The sequence below is a fragment of the Coenobita brevimanus genome, chromosome 1, assembly GCF_032717465.1.
Source record: "Coenobita brevimanus isolate Jiangsu-jjx chromosome 1, ASM3271746v2, whole genome shotgun sequence".
NCBI lineage: Eukaryota > Metazoa > Arthropoda > Malacostraca > Decapoda > Coenobitidae > Coenobita > Coenobita brevimanus.
The window spans coordinates 37,382,656-37,397,314 of NC_136954.1; the positions used below are offsets into that span (position 1 = coordinate 37,382,656).

The 14,659-nt window shown below is 41.1% G+C and overlaps 1 non-coding gene across 1 annotated transcript; it reads left to right on the forward strand.

Annotated features, from left to right (window-relative positions):
* Positions 1-9,213: 9,213 nt before the first annotated feature.
* On the forward strand, positions 9,214-9,332 carry LOC145390389 (5S ribosomal RNA). Its single transcript, XR_013895618.1, has one exon. It is a non-coding gene; the product is annotated as a 5S ribosomal RNA (ribosomal RNA).
* Positions 9,333-14,659: the final 5,327 nt, after the last annotated feature.

Genomic DNA, 14,659 nt, shown 5'->3' on the forward strand with positions numbered 1-14,659 from the left:
AATTTTAAAAGATGTCAATATTCCCATATCCACTACAATTGATATCCTAGGTGTTGCTCTAAACCTCAACCTAAGCTGGACAGCTTATGTTAAATCCCTTGCTAAAAATGCTTCTAAAAATTGGGACTTATGTACAGAGTTCGTGAGTTCTTCACTGACGAGCAGATGGCCACAATATACAAAAGTCATGTGCGTTCTCAGATCGAATACTGTTCACCACTGTGGAGTGAATGTGGAACGGTTGCATTGAGGCAGTTGGACAAAATTCAAAATAAAGCCATTAGATTAATCAGTAATCCTGCCATTACGCAGGACCTTCCTCCATTATCAGTACGTAGAGATGTTGCTTCTTTAGCATTATTTTATCGATATTTTTACCGTAAGTGCTCTGACGAACTGGCTTCAATTGTGCCTTCCCTTCACATTTTCTCCCGGAATACTCGGGCAGCTGGGAGCGCCCATGAACTCACACTCTTTCCCCCGCAATGCAGAACTCTGCCTATCAAAATTCATATATCCTCAGAACTACTACTCTCTGGAATTCACTTCCTGGGAGTTGCTTCCCACAAACATTTAATCCACTTCCATTTAAATCCAGTTGTTATAAATATTTCATGAATGGAGGATGCCTTTAGGCACATGGACTTATTATTTTTCCTTTGTTTTTCCTTCCTCCGTTCATTATCTATTAAAAATAAAATCCTTATTCATAACCCACCATCTCTCACAACCCAGTATTTCTCATAACCCACCATCTTACATAACCCACCATCACTCACAACCCACCATCACTCATAACCCACCATCTCCCAAACCCTCCATCATTCATAATCCACCATCTCCCATAACCCAACATTTCTCAAAACCCAGCATCACTCATTACCCAGCATTACTTAAAAGCCACCATCACTCATAACCCACCATCACTCACAAAGCAGCATCACTCATAATCCTACATCACTCATAACCCACCATCACTCACAACCCACCATCACTCATGACGCATCATCATTCACAGACCAACATCACTCATAAGGCACCACCTCTCATAACCCACCATCTCTCATAACCCACCATCACTCACAGACCAACATCACTCATCACCCATCATCACTCATAACCCACCATCACTCATAAACCAACATCATTCATAGACCAGCATTACTCATAATACACCATCTCTTATAACCCACCATCTCTCGTAACTCACCATCACTCATACACCAGCATCTCTCATATCATTACTCATAACACACCATCCTAAGTCTTTCAAATTTCTGCTGATGGTTCACTGTATAATCATTCAGCAATATGAACAGTGAGCAATAGAGATAATTGTAATATTTACTATTTTACTGAAGTATTGGTTCATTAATACTACTGCCTATTGGATAGCATATCATGATGTCCTAATGGAAACATCCAAAAAGTATACAATAAAGATTTTTTTTTTTTCTGAAGATACGAGAGCCAGTATACTCTGCAAGCTGCCATTAAAACAATACTCGACACTTCCTCCCCATTTACCAAAATCCTCCCCACGCACCCTCCTTCGTTTCCCACTGCTCTGCCTCGTTTTGTCGACTTCATTTGCCTGTCTCAGCTCTTCCTACAGCCATCACACGCTATGTTTCTATTCCAACCATACAAAGGATGCAACACTGTTGTATGCAGTCAATGACTGATAATTATGTTGATTTATACCCTCTCCTGTATGCTTTACATAATCCTTAATTTAAAAGTGGATTTGTGTGTGTGTGTGTGTGTGTGTGTGTGTGTGTGTGTGTGTGTGTGTGTGTGTGTGTGTGTGTGTGTGTGTGTGTGTGTGTGTCGGATTTTGGGCATAGACCAAACAACCTTTTGCCTGGGGTCCAGCAATCTTACGTGTCACACACCGATCATCCCTTACGAGTTTAGATTTCAATATTACCAGTGTCTGCATTTTTTATAAATTAAATCATATATTAGCCTAAATTTTAGTAAGTTTGTATAACCTGCCTGTAGATTCATCGATATGCGAAACTATCCCTGCAGGCTGTAAGAGATGGCATGTCGGCAGAAATTCAAAGGATCTCTCAGGCTGATTCCCCCCAGATACTTTTCTGTATTATTTCAGTCAAGCACACTTGACTATAACCTGTAACTCTGACCACACAAGCTGTCTTCACTTTCCCCCACACTAAGGTGCTGAACACAGTTCCCCACCTCTAGTCATACTCTCCTATATCCCTTTGCGGTATACTTACACACACACACACACACACACACACACACACACACACACACACACACACACACACACACACACAAATTTAAAGATAAGTACGATAAATATGGTTTAAGACACAGGACAGTATGAGCTTGACTCATTCCTGTAAAGATACAATTAGGTAAGAACAATTAGGTAAGAACACACACACACACACACACACACACACACACACACACACACACACACACACACACACCGCATGCGCAAACAAAATATTACTTTGTTCGACGTGTGCATATGCCTGTGTGTGTGTGTGTGTGTGTGTGTGTGTGTGTGTGTGTGTGTGTTGTTTTTGTTGTTATATTATTTGTTTGCTGTTGATTTTGTTGTTTCCCCAAGCTTGTAGACTTCAGGCTTAAGCTTCCTTTCTCCTGTAGTCCACCATTTTCATTTCGGAGGATAGGGAAGTGGTTGAGGGACGTTTGCTTAACCAAGCAGGGGAGCCGCCAGGGTAAATCGGTGCCCCTACGTGAAGGTGTCCCTCTCCAGCACCACGTCCTTAGGTTGAAGGGGTTAAACATTCTTTTGTTTACCTGGGAAAGACCTCTGTAATCCTTTTTCTCTAACTTATCTTAAAATTGTGTGTGTGTGTGTGTGTGTGTGTGTGTGTGTGTGTGTGTGTGTGTGTGTGTGTGTGTGTGTGTGTGTGTGTGTGTGTGTGTGTGTGTGTGTGTGAGAGAGAGAGAGAGAGAGAGAAACGCGTCTCAGCATGCCTCACTGTCTCTGTTCCAACACACGCCAACATAGGGGTCAATCTGTTAATTCACCACGTCTCCCTTAATTCATATAATGCCCAGTCCATCCGATAGCTTCAGTATTCAATTGTACTTAAAGCTGCATCTCCCAAAATAGTCTCAGTGATCAAGGCTAAAGCTGCAAAGGGAAAGGCAAGCCCAAAATCTTCAACAGACACTTATGGAACATGTGTGCATATCATATTTGCTCAGCTTGCATCCCGCATTGCTTATTGTAGTTGCTATGATATAAAGAGGCTAGATGCATTTCATTTTCGTCTCGTACTCAAGAAATAATCGCAAAAAAATAATAAGGTTGCCTTCCCCTCGCTTCATCATGCAAGGCCATTATATTAAACAAACTTTATCCTAATATACCTAATTATGCCCCGTCTTTCACAGTAGCATTCAGTTTATGGAAGAATCTTAGTGCTTGATGGGTAAGTTGTAGCTTTCGTCAAAACCTACACTATAATAGATTTTTCCACATCTCCAGAAAACCGTCTGGTGGCAGCAACTGTGTAACAGATGTCGCGTCCTAAGGATAAAAGAGGCATTGCCCCAACACTTATTGCATTCCCTGAAATGCACCTCCTCACTATCTGACTCTTCTGTCACTCTTCTTCTTTGGCTACACTCATTCTACATAACTTCAATAATTACATGTACATTCAGGGGCAAAGGGTGATTTCTACTCCACTGCGTCTATTGCACATTTAGAGCACATCTGCCGCTTCCTCAGTGACGCTAAATACCAAAAACCATGATCAAAGGCCTAAGAAACAGTCGAAGTCTCTCATATCTTCGGAATCTTAGTTAACGGAAAGGAATGTGAAGTAAAAGTGAAATACCACACAAATATTTATATTCGACTACAGCCGTGACGTCTCCTAACGCTACTGTGACCTTGACCCCTGACGGATTGTTTTCAAAGTCGTATCGCTCCAGTCACTCCTTACCATCAGCTTTTATCACTAAATTGGGTCAAAGTGGGTTAAAACCGTTTAAGTCAATTTTGGCCTGTGACTGACCTACGACATATCCTAACCACCATGCTTGGTTAAAATCAGCTGAACACTTTTTGGGTTAATTTGTCCAAACACACACACACACACACACACACACACACACACACACACACACACACACACACACACACTGACCAAAACATAATACCTGCTCTTTCTTCGCGAGTCGCAGGTGTAATAATAATAATAATAATAATAATAATAATAATAATAACAATAACAACAACAACAATAACAGGAGCAACAGTTAGTATAAAGTCCGAATATCTGACCTTGCCCTGTGCCCTTGATCTTTCACCAGCTGCTCTCAAAAGCCAATTACTTCATTCCTGCCTGACACCTAAAAAGCCTATTTGTGTTGACCTTGCCCCGAGACATCTGACCTTTCTTTATTACACTGACATTTGACTGATTAATTAAAAAACTGAAGCCCTTCATTCGTGTTTTACACTTAACCCTTCCACATTTTTTTTTTTTTTTTGTAATTCGGAGAAAAACTGAAGCTGACCTTGCCATGTGACATTAGCCATTGACCTACTGATCTTTTAAAAAAAAAAAAAAAAGGTCTTCTGTTACCGCGAGTATATAGAGAAGAACTTAATCGAGATAGCTTATTCCCCCTCTATCTATCTATCTATCTATCTTTAGCACCCCTGCAGGTAGAACACAAGCTGAGAGCATACAGGATAACATTTTCCATTACTACTTTTCCTTACACCTCAGAGCACACACACACACACACACACACACACACACACACACACACACACACACACACACACAGACCTGTAAATGAATCACTACAGTAATTAACACCCCCAGGCATTTCTACACTCTCTCACATGAGTAAATTCAAAATGCGTTAGGTGGAACAGAACACTAGGGCTGTCATAACTTTGAGAAGGTTAATGGAGACAGTATCAACACTCTCAGGCATCTCTGTAATTAGATAATATTTCAGAAATACATTCGGTCTGTATATGCGAACCTTCCCCGGGGTTAACTTCTTTCTCCTACGCCTAATAAGATAGCCTGACGGTGGCAAGAATTAAAAAGGAAAAAGCTTTTGGTTGGTACTTGACTTCCAAAACATACTTTCCCCCCCTATCTCCACTGATATCGTTCACCTTAAGAGTTTTCAGTATAAGAGTTTTCAAGATCCTGGATCTTAATAGTTTTCATGATATCGTGTCCCTTAATGTATTCAGTAGTACAAGACGCCCCTAAGATGAGTACAATCTTCTGTTGCAACAAGAATAACTGCAAAAGGAAGTCACTGCAGTCAATGTGCTAATTTCAGATTTTTAATGCAAGGTTAAGGCTACCTCCAGACGATTTAGTTCAGCTCAAGGGACAACTCTTGTAATGGCTTGGTTAATGGAAGCTACAGCAAGCCCTTCCACTTAGTATGGCGCTGACCTTCCATGGATCTGCACTCATCATCGCCTCTTTCCAACCCATTATTCAACGTATATGCCAAATATGCTCCAAATTTACAAGACATTTTATTCATACACACACACACACACACACACACACACACACACACACACACACACACACACACACACACCACTACTGCTGCTACCACCACCACCACCACCACCACAAACCTTTACGCTGTATTTTGTGGGTCACGTCAGCTCCTATTCCACTATGCCTCGTCTAAGCCCAAGATCTGATGAGCTGGATATTAATAATGATCATAAATGTCTATACTTAATATGCAAATGGATCCCATAAACGTGAGCTCCTCAACTCCTATGATCAGATTTCTTTTTACTCTTGTTATCTGGACACGATATTATTCGAGCTGTGAAGGATTTTAATTAGTGATGGGATTGTAAGTAGTAGTAGTAGTCTTTTAGCTTAATAAATCCGTCTGAAGGGAGCACCGACAAAAAAGGAATTATGTCAACGTGGTGATGTCGCGACCCCTTCAGTCAAATGATGCAGGGTTGATTTTTGTTTTTGCTACTACAACAAGGAGACTTTTGTAAAACGGAGAGGGTAGACGCAGCCTTCACATATCTCCTTTAATACGTGTAACCAATCCTAAGGTGAATAAAATCATGTGCAGATAAAGAATAAAGTATAATGTCGTCATCAATCGCGCTGCTACCAGCTCAAAGGGACTCTGAAACACGGAAAAAAAAAAAATCCAAATTTTAATATTAAAATGGAATGAAAACCGTCACCGTACTGGCGATGTTAATTGTTATGATCGGTTTTAATGACTTTATTATGTAGATGAACCCATGAAATTGAGCTTGATTACTTCAGCACCAGGACGTAACTTTTACCTTTATTCTTGTTTTTCCTAGGCAATATTATTCACAGACGAGATAGAGTATATTGTTTTTGTTAGCTCTAAGCATTATTCACTACCACAACTACCAATCCTACCTTCACCACCACCAAAACTGCCATCACTACCTTCACCACCATCACCACAACTATCATCACTACCTTCACCACCATCACAACTGCCACCACTACCTTCACCACCATCACAATTACATCACTACCTTCACCACCACCACAGCTACATCACTACCTTTACCACCATCAACACAACTACCATCACTACCTTCACCACCACCACAACTGCCACCACTACCTTCACCACCACCACAACTACATCACTACCTTCACCACCACCACCACAACTACATCACTAACCACCACCACAACTGCCACCACTACCTTCACCACCACCACAACTACATCACTACCTTCACCACCACCACCACAACTACATCACTACCTTCACCACCATCACCACAAGTACCATCACTACCTTCGCCACCACCACCACCACCACAACTACCAACACTACCTTCACAACCACAAGTACCATCACCACCTTCACCACCACCATCACCACCACCACAGCCTCTTACAAGCTCTCAAAATCTAATATCAAACGAAGATAAATCTGAAAATGCAATTGGCTGGCAGTTTTGTCCAAAGTTATAATGTGGAGACAGTAATGTGAGAGAGAGAGAGAGAGAGAGAGAGAGAGAGAGAGAGAGAGAGAGAGAGAGAGAGAATGTGGAGGAGGGAAGAGAGACAGGAGAGAGGGATAGTGAAAGGGAAAAGGAAGGAAAGGTGAGGGAGAATAGCAATGGGAGGGAGGATGGAGAAGATGAGAGGGAGGGAAAGACTGAAAAGGGAAAGAGGACTGAGGCAGATGACTTGATGGGGAGGGGGTAGGAAAGATGGGGAAGAGTTGTGAGAGAGAGAGAGAGAGAGAGAGAGAGAGAGAGAGAGAGTGTGTGTTTTTGCACTCATCTGGCATTGCGACAGGAGAATGAAAATGTTTAGCGAATTATTGCCATATGAACACTGAGGAAGGGGAGGAAAGGAAGGTTTTAAAATTGGTTAGTTCAGGAGGAGTTTTCGTTCGTTCGTTCATTTAGAAAGGTTACAACATCCTTACAGGCGATGACATTGATGATCTAATGTCGGCTCACAACGCTGCTCGATCTCTAGCAGCCTCCCTATCCAGACTTTTAGTCCTAAGGTCAAACTGAATAACATCGTCCCCCGGATATTACAGCTTATGTTAGGTTAGACTGATATAAGTTATGTTAGTAAGGGCTGGGGATGTTAGTTTAGATTTACTGCTATATTAGATGAGGTTAGGTGCATATGCTGGTTCAGATTAGGCTATGTTAGGCTGGGTTAAATTAGGTTAGGACATGCTGGGTTAGATTAGTCTCTTAGGTGATTTTTTTTTTTTTTTTTCCGAAAGATGCCCTGGATATGTGACTAATGAGAGCTTATCCTGTTCTTGTCCTGTTCTTGTTCTTGCTGTTTTTGCTGGAGAAATCTTTCAAATAAACCATCATTACATAAAACTATCATTACTATACATGAACATTTTTTAGGTCAAATCTCATGCCCCCCCCCCCTACTCCACCTATATTCCACCATTTTCCACCCATATCTTTGCCCCCACGCCCTTTTCTTTACCTCCACCCCGACTCTCTCTCTCTCTCTCTCTCTCTCTCTCTCTCTCTCTGCACAGGGAGATAGATTTGTTGAGGCCACCCTTCACAGGAGGCGACGTCAGGCAATGAATAGATAGGCCGATTTTCTTTTTATTATTTTTTTCTCTTCTTTTTTCCCATAATTCTTTTGCTTGTGCTTAAACAAATGCCGGAGATTAAGGGAGTGGAAGAAAAGATAAGGATGAGAGAGAGAGAGAGAGAGAGAGAGAGAGAGAGAGAGAGAGAGTAGGGGAGCTTATCACTTTAACTCCAGCCAACGGATAATAATTCCTTAAATTCCTTAAATCGCTGGGGGGTCATTTATAATTTACTGTTGCTAGACGATTTTACTGAGATTTAAAAAAAAAAATACCCACGTAGTAAGTAGGTTAATGTCGGCTGCATCTAACTCCTACAGAAAAAAAAACTAAATAATTAAATCCTTTCTATGCTTAGTAAAAATCCTTAAAATCAGCAGGAATGTACTTAAAAATACGTCACCAGAGTTAAGGGGTTGATTCGGGTCTGGAGAGTCATGTTGAATTGCAGGGATTATTATTTATTTTTCTTTTTACTTTTTCGCTAAATGAGGTCTCAACAAAGTTCAGTAAAGTCGCTAGGAAATAAAAATTAAAGGAGGGGAAAACAGTTAAATCCTTGGGTGGAAGGGGTTACTATTCACGAAGGAAGGAATCAGCAAAATATTCACTTACTATGGTCACGTCTTCTATATTCTTATTTTGCTTACAGACGTGTTTGTTCAGCTTAGGAGAGACTTGCCGAACTGGACGGGTTAGATACAGCCGTCACTAACCCCTTCAGTCTGAGTTTTCGTAAGCTGAGTAAAGAGGTATGGAAGGAGTAAGAATAAAGAAGAATAAAGAAGAATAAAGAGGAATAAAGAAAATTAAAGGGCAATAAAGTGAAATAAAGAAGAATAAAGAAAAATTGATGAATAAAGAATGAAGAAGAATAAAGAAGAAATATAAAAGAACAGAGGAATGAAGAATAAAGACAAAAAAAGTAAAAGAGAAAGATTAACAAATAGGAATTAAGAATAAAGAGGAACAAAAAATATGAAAGAAAAAAGAAGAATAAAGAGGAATAAGGTAGAATAAAGATACATCCTAGTGAAGAAGGTATGAACAGGAAAAAAAAAAAAAAATCAGCACTACTATTTGCGAGAGAACGGCCATACCACGTTGAGTACACCGCTTCCCGTCCGATCAGCGAAGTTAAGCAACGTTGGGTCTGGTTAGTACTTGGATGGGTGACCGCCTGGGAACACTAGATGCTGTTGGCAGCCCTACGTGTCAAGTGGGGTTGGTGGAGGATTAATACCCCTCCCTGTAAAACAATTAACTCTAAGCCCTTGGCCACCCCGTTTGGGATACATGGCGTCTAGCAATGAATGAAAAAAAGATTACCACAGTAGCTTCTGGAAGGAAAATATTTATCACCAAAATATTTACTAGCAAAAGAGCCACTCACAAAATTATTTAACTTGGAAAAATTCTATCCCCCTGATACTGACGAGGGAAAATATCAACGACATTAATATTAACTAACTTTTTTGTCACAGCAATAAGGAAGGAAAATATATCGTTATACACAAAGGAAAGAGTCTGTCCCTGAAGATTTTCATATAATTTCAAATTAAAAAAAACAATCAACACCGTATTTAAGATTTTTTTACCACCATTTTTGTTCCAAAGGAAAATATCTATTACCATATATTCACGATCAGAGATGGCTGTAACTAAAATAATCGCCAGGAATCACCGTAGTATTCACCACGGAAAATAAGCACCACGATAATATTCACCACCGAAAATATCTACCATCATAATATTCATCAATTAAAACGTCTATCACAATCATATTACGAAGCAAAATAACCACCACCATCATATTGAGAAAGGAAACTATCTATTACAACTTATTCACCCAGGAAAGCATCTATCATCATAATATTCACCAAGGAAGATAGCCACCACCATAATATTGACAAAGGAAAATATCAGTCAGAAAATAATATTCACCAAGGAAAACATCTATCACATAATATTTACCATGGAAATTATCTATCAAAATATTCACCAGGGAAATTATCTATCAAAATATTCACCAGGGAAAATATACATCTCTATAATATCCAGCAGTGAAGTTTTTTATTCACCTAGGAAAATATCTATCACCAACATACACAGGAAAATATCAATCAATAATATTCACACAGATATACACACACACACACACACACACACACACACACACACAAAACACACACATCTGTCACCCCAGTTTTTGAGGGAGAAAGAAGTTTAACACCAGGATATCACAAGGGGGAAAAAAATATCATTATATTACAATAAAAAAAAAAAAATCCCAGAAAGATAATAATAAAAAACAGAATTCTTGTGGTAATATTCATAAACGATATTAGCCAAATTTTACAATAATCAGGTGTAAACAGCTATTAGTTGTTTTCAGAAGTAATTATCTTTTGTAGTATCTATTAATATTCACTCTAGCTCAGTTGTGAAGTGTGTAGAATAGTTTATTCACTTCAGCCTGACCCAGATTTTCGTCCTTTTGCAGCATACTTCCCATAGCTCAGTGAGAAAATAAGACAACACTACGGCATTACATCCTTTCCACAGAGCTTCTTCGTGACTACCATCATATTCTAGCGTTAATATGTCACTACAGCTCAGCAAACAAGATGGAGATGGCAGTTTTAGACCAGATAAAAGCGAACACAGTAAAGCTGTATGAAAGATAAATAAAAAAAAAAAAAAAACTAGCAGAGACACAGCTACTGTAAAAAAAAAAAAAAAATGCTTAGGACTATGGCTCTTCGTCTTCGTCGTCGTCTTTCCTCCTCCTCCTCCTCTTCATCATCATCATCATCATCATCATCAGTATTATCACCTTTCTCTTCTTCTTTTAACAAATTACGAACCGACGAGGACAGTATCAACGATCCACATTATTGGTCGAAAATTTTTGACATTTTTGCATATTATTTCGAGAAACTTACTGGCCTCCGAAGATTACTGGCCTACGAAGATGACATTAGCGAGTTTCAAAAGGTATGGCTCACTGTGTCAAAATTCATCGTACTGGAGTGATGTGGTATGTATGTTCACAATAGTACATTTTAGTACTATTTAGGAGTAGACTGTAGCACCAGCCGAGCAGGGCAGTACTCCCGAGGTTGATGGAAAGCTGATGACCGGGAGTGCTGGAGCTCCCGTTTCATCAGCCCTCAGGACTAGTTCCTGACCATCCCCCTTTGCTGAACTTTTCCAGTGTCTCAGTTACACAGAGAGTAGGCCAGCATGCTCTCCAACACAAATTTCTCTAACTATCTACACCAAACTACATGCACAGTACACACTACACTTCCTATTCAAAATTCAACTAAAATGGCGTCTCATCACCAAGCCTCGGAGTCCCCGGGGGGGGGACCATAAATGCCCCCACCATCCGCCCCTCTCCCGGTAACGACTCGAGGTGCCTGGAACCACTCTCTGACTCTCTTCTTCTTCATTTCTGCAACATTCGCGGCCTTTCCTCTAACTTTCGCTCTGTTGAGCACCACCTCTCCTCCTCTAAACCTCACCTTCTTTTTCTAACTGAGACTCAGCTGTCTGAGGCAACTGACAGCAAACCCTTTTCTGTATCCTCCTACTTTCTCTATACTCATTTCAAAACCAAAGGTGGCTGTTGTGTATATATACGCAACGACTTATCTTGCTCTCGTGTTCCTGAACTCGATTCTTCTGAATTCTCTACACTCTGGCTTCGGCTTTCCTGTCATTCTCTGACTAAATATATCTGTGCTGTTTACTTATCTCCTAATTCTACTATCAAAAATTCTTTGACTATCTTACTTCTACGATGGAACACATTCTATCCATTTCTCCTTTCTCTGAAATCTCCATTCTAGGAGATTTCAATGTTCACCACCACCTTTGGCTCTCCTCTCCTTTCACGGATCCACCTGGTGAACAAGCTTACATCTTTTCTATCCTTAATGGCCTAGAGCAGCTTGTACAGCACCCTACCCGTATCCCTGACCGCCTTGGAGAGAGCTCCAACATACTTGACCTCTTCCTCACAACTAATCCTTCTGCTTACTCTGTTAATCTTTTCTCTCCGTTGGGCTCCTCCGATCACAACCTTATTACCTTAACCTGTCCTATCACTCCGGTACGGCCTGTGGACCCTCCAGGGAAACGTCGTCTGTGGCATTTTGGAGCCGCGGACTGGGAGGCCCTCAGGAAGTACTTCTTTGATTTTCCCTGGAATGATTATTGCTTCCATGGCCGGGAGCCATCTGAGTGTGCCATGTGCATTACGGAGGTTATTCTCTCGGGCATGGAAGCATACATTCCTTTCTCATATCCTCTGACTAACACAAGAAAGCCTTGGTTTAATCACGCTTGTTCTAATGCTGTCCGCGACAAGGAGAGGGCCTATGAAAGGTACCGGAGCCAACCCAACCCTGAATCACATCATCTTTACGTTTCTGCCCGGAATCGTGCTAAGTCTGTTCTTCGCTCTACTAAAAATAATTTCATCCATACTAAATGATCTCAACTCTCCAACCCGAATTCTTCCTGCTCCTTCTGGCACCTTGCCAAAAATCTTTCTAACAACTTTACCTCATCATCCTTCCCTCCTCTTTTTTACTCTGATGGTTCTGTAGCTATTTCTTCTACTGATAAAGCAGATCTCTTCGCACAGACTTTCTCCTCCAATTCCACCTTAGACGATTCCGGTGCTGTTCCTCCATCAATCCCCCCCTCTGACTTCCTCATGGCTGACATTAAAATTTCTTCAGCTGATGTATTTTCTGCCATCACCGGCCTCAATACTAACAAGGCTTATGAGCCTGATGGGGTCCCTCCTGTTGTTCTCAAGAACTGTGCTTCTGTGCTTACACCCTGCCTAGGCAAACTCTTTCGCCTTTGTCTGTCAACTTGTACCTTTCCTTCTTGCTGGAAGTTTGCTCTCATTCAGCCAGTCCCAAAGAAGGGTGACCACTCCCAACCCTCCAACTATCGTCCAATTGCTTTAACGTCCTGTATTTCAAAAGTTTTCGAGTCAATTCTCAATAGAAAAATTTTAAGGCATCCTTCCTATCACAACCTTCTTGCCGATCGTCAGTACGGGTTCCGTCAGGGACGCTCCACTGGCGATCTTCTCACCTACCATTCAGACTCCTGGTCATCCTCCTTTCGGGCCTTTGGTGAAAGCTTTGCCATTGCACTTGACATCTCAAAGGCTTTCGATCGAGTCTGGCATAAATCTTTAATTTCCAAACTGCCCTCCTACGGTTTCTATCCTTCTATCTGTGCCTTCATCGCTAGCTTCCTTTCTGGTCGTTCTATAGCCGCTGTTGTAGACGGCCATCGTTCTTCTCATAGATCTATCAACAGTGGTGTTCCTCAGGGCTCTGTCCTATCACCAACTCTCTTCCTTTTATTCATCAATGATCTTCTAAGCTGTACATCTAACCCTATCCACTCATACGCTGATGACTCCACCCTTCACCTTTCCATTCGGTTCCCGCAACGCCCATCTCAACAGTTACTTCAAGAAACAAGGGATGAGGCTATGGCACACCTAATGTCTGACTTGGTTCGTATCTTTGACTGGGATAAAAATAATAAGGTTGTTTTTAACGCATCTATGACTCAGTTCTTACACCTATCAACCAGACAAAATCTTCCACAGGTATACCCACTAATGTTTAATAATATTCAGCTTAATCCTGCATCATCTTGAACATGCATGGGGATTCATTTACTCGGGACTTATCTTGGTAAGATCATATTACATCTCTTGTAAAATTGCTTCCAAGAGATTGGGCGTGTTAAGCCGACTCCGCTCTTTCTTTACCCCTGCACAATTGTTGACTCTATACAGGGGTTTTATCCGCCCCTGTGTGGAGTACAACTCTCATGTGTGGGGAGGCTCCTCACATACAGCTCTTCTCAATAGGGTGGAGTCAAAGTCTTTTCGTCTCATTAACTCTCCTCCTCTTACTGACTCCCTTCAACCTCTGTCTCTTCGCCGCACTGTTGCATCTTTATCTCTTTTCTACCGCTACTTTAATGGTCACTGCTCCTCTGAACTGTCTGCTTGCATTCCTCCACCTCTACGACGGGCGCGTAGCACCCGTCTGGCAGCAAACTCTCATCCCTTTTCTGTCCAACTCTCTAATGCAAGAGTTAACCGTTACTCCCAGTCTTTCATTTATGCAACAGGTCAGCTCTGGAACTGTCTCCCTCTGTCTGTATTTCCTACTGCCTATGATCTCCAGTCTTTCAAATGCAGTGTGTCGAGGCATCTCAAAATGATCGGATCTTGAATTTGGCTCTCTATTGCATTTTGTTTTTCTCTTGGAGGGAACTGTTACTGCGGGCTCATGGCCTTTGGTTCCTTCTTCCTCGCATAAAAAAAAAAAAGTCCGCATTCTAGGTCGTACAAGCAATTCGTAAGACCTTTCCCTTAACGATTTATTTTGCATATCACATCTTTACATTCTTCTTTTTTTTTAAGTATATCCCTTTCGTATCGATTTAGTTTGTAGATTAGAGCATACTATGGGGTAGA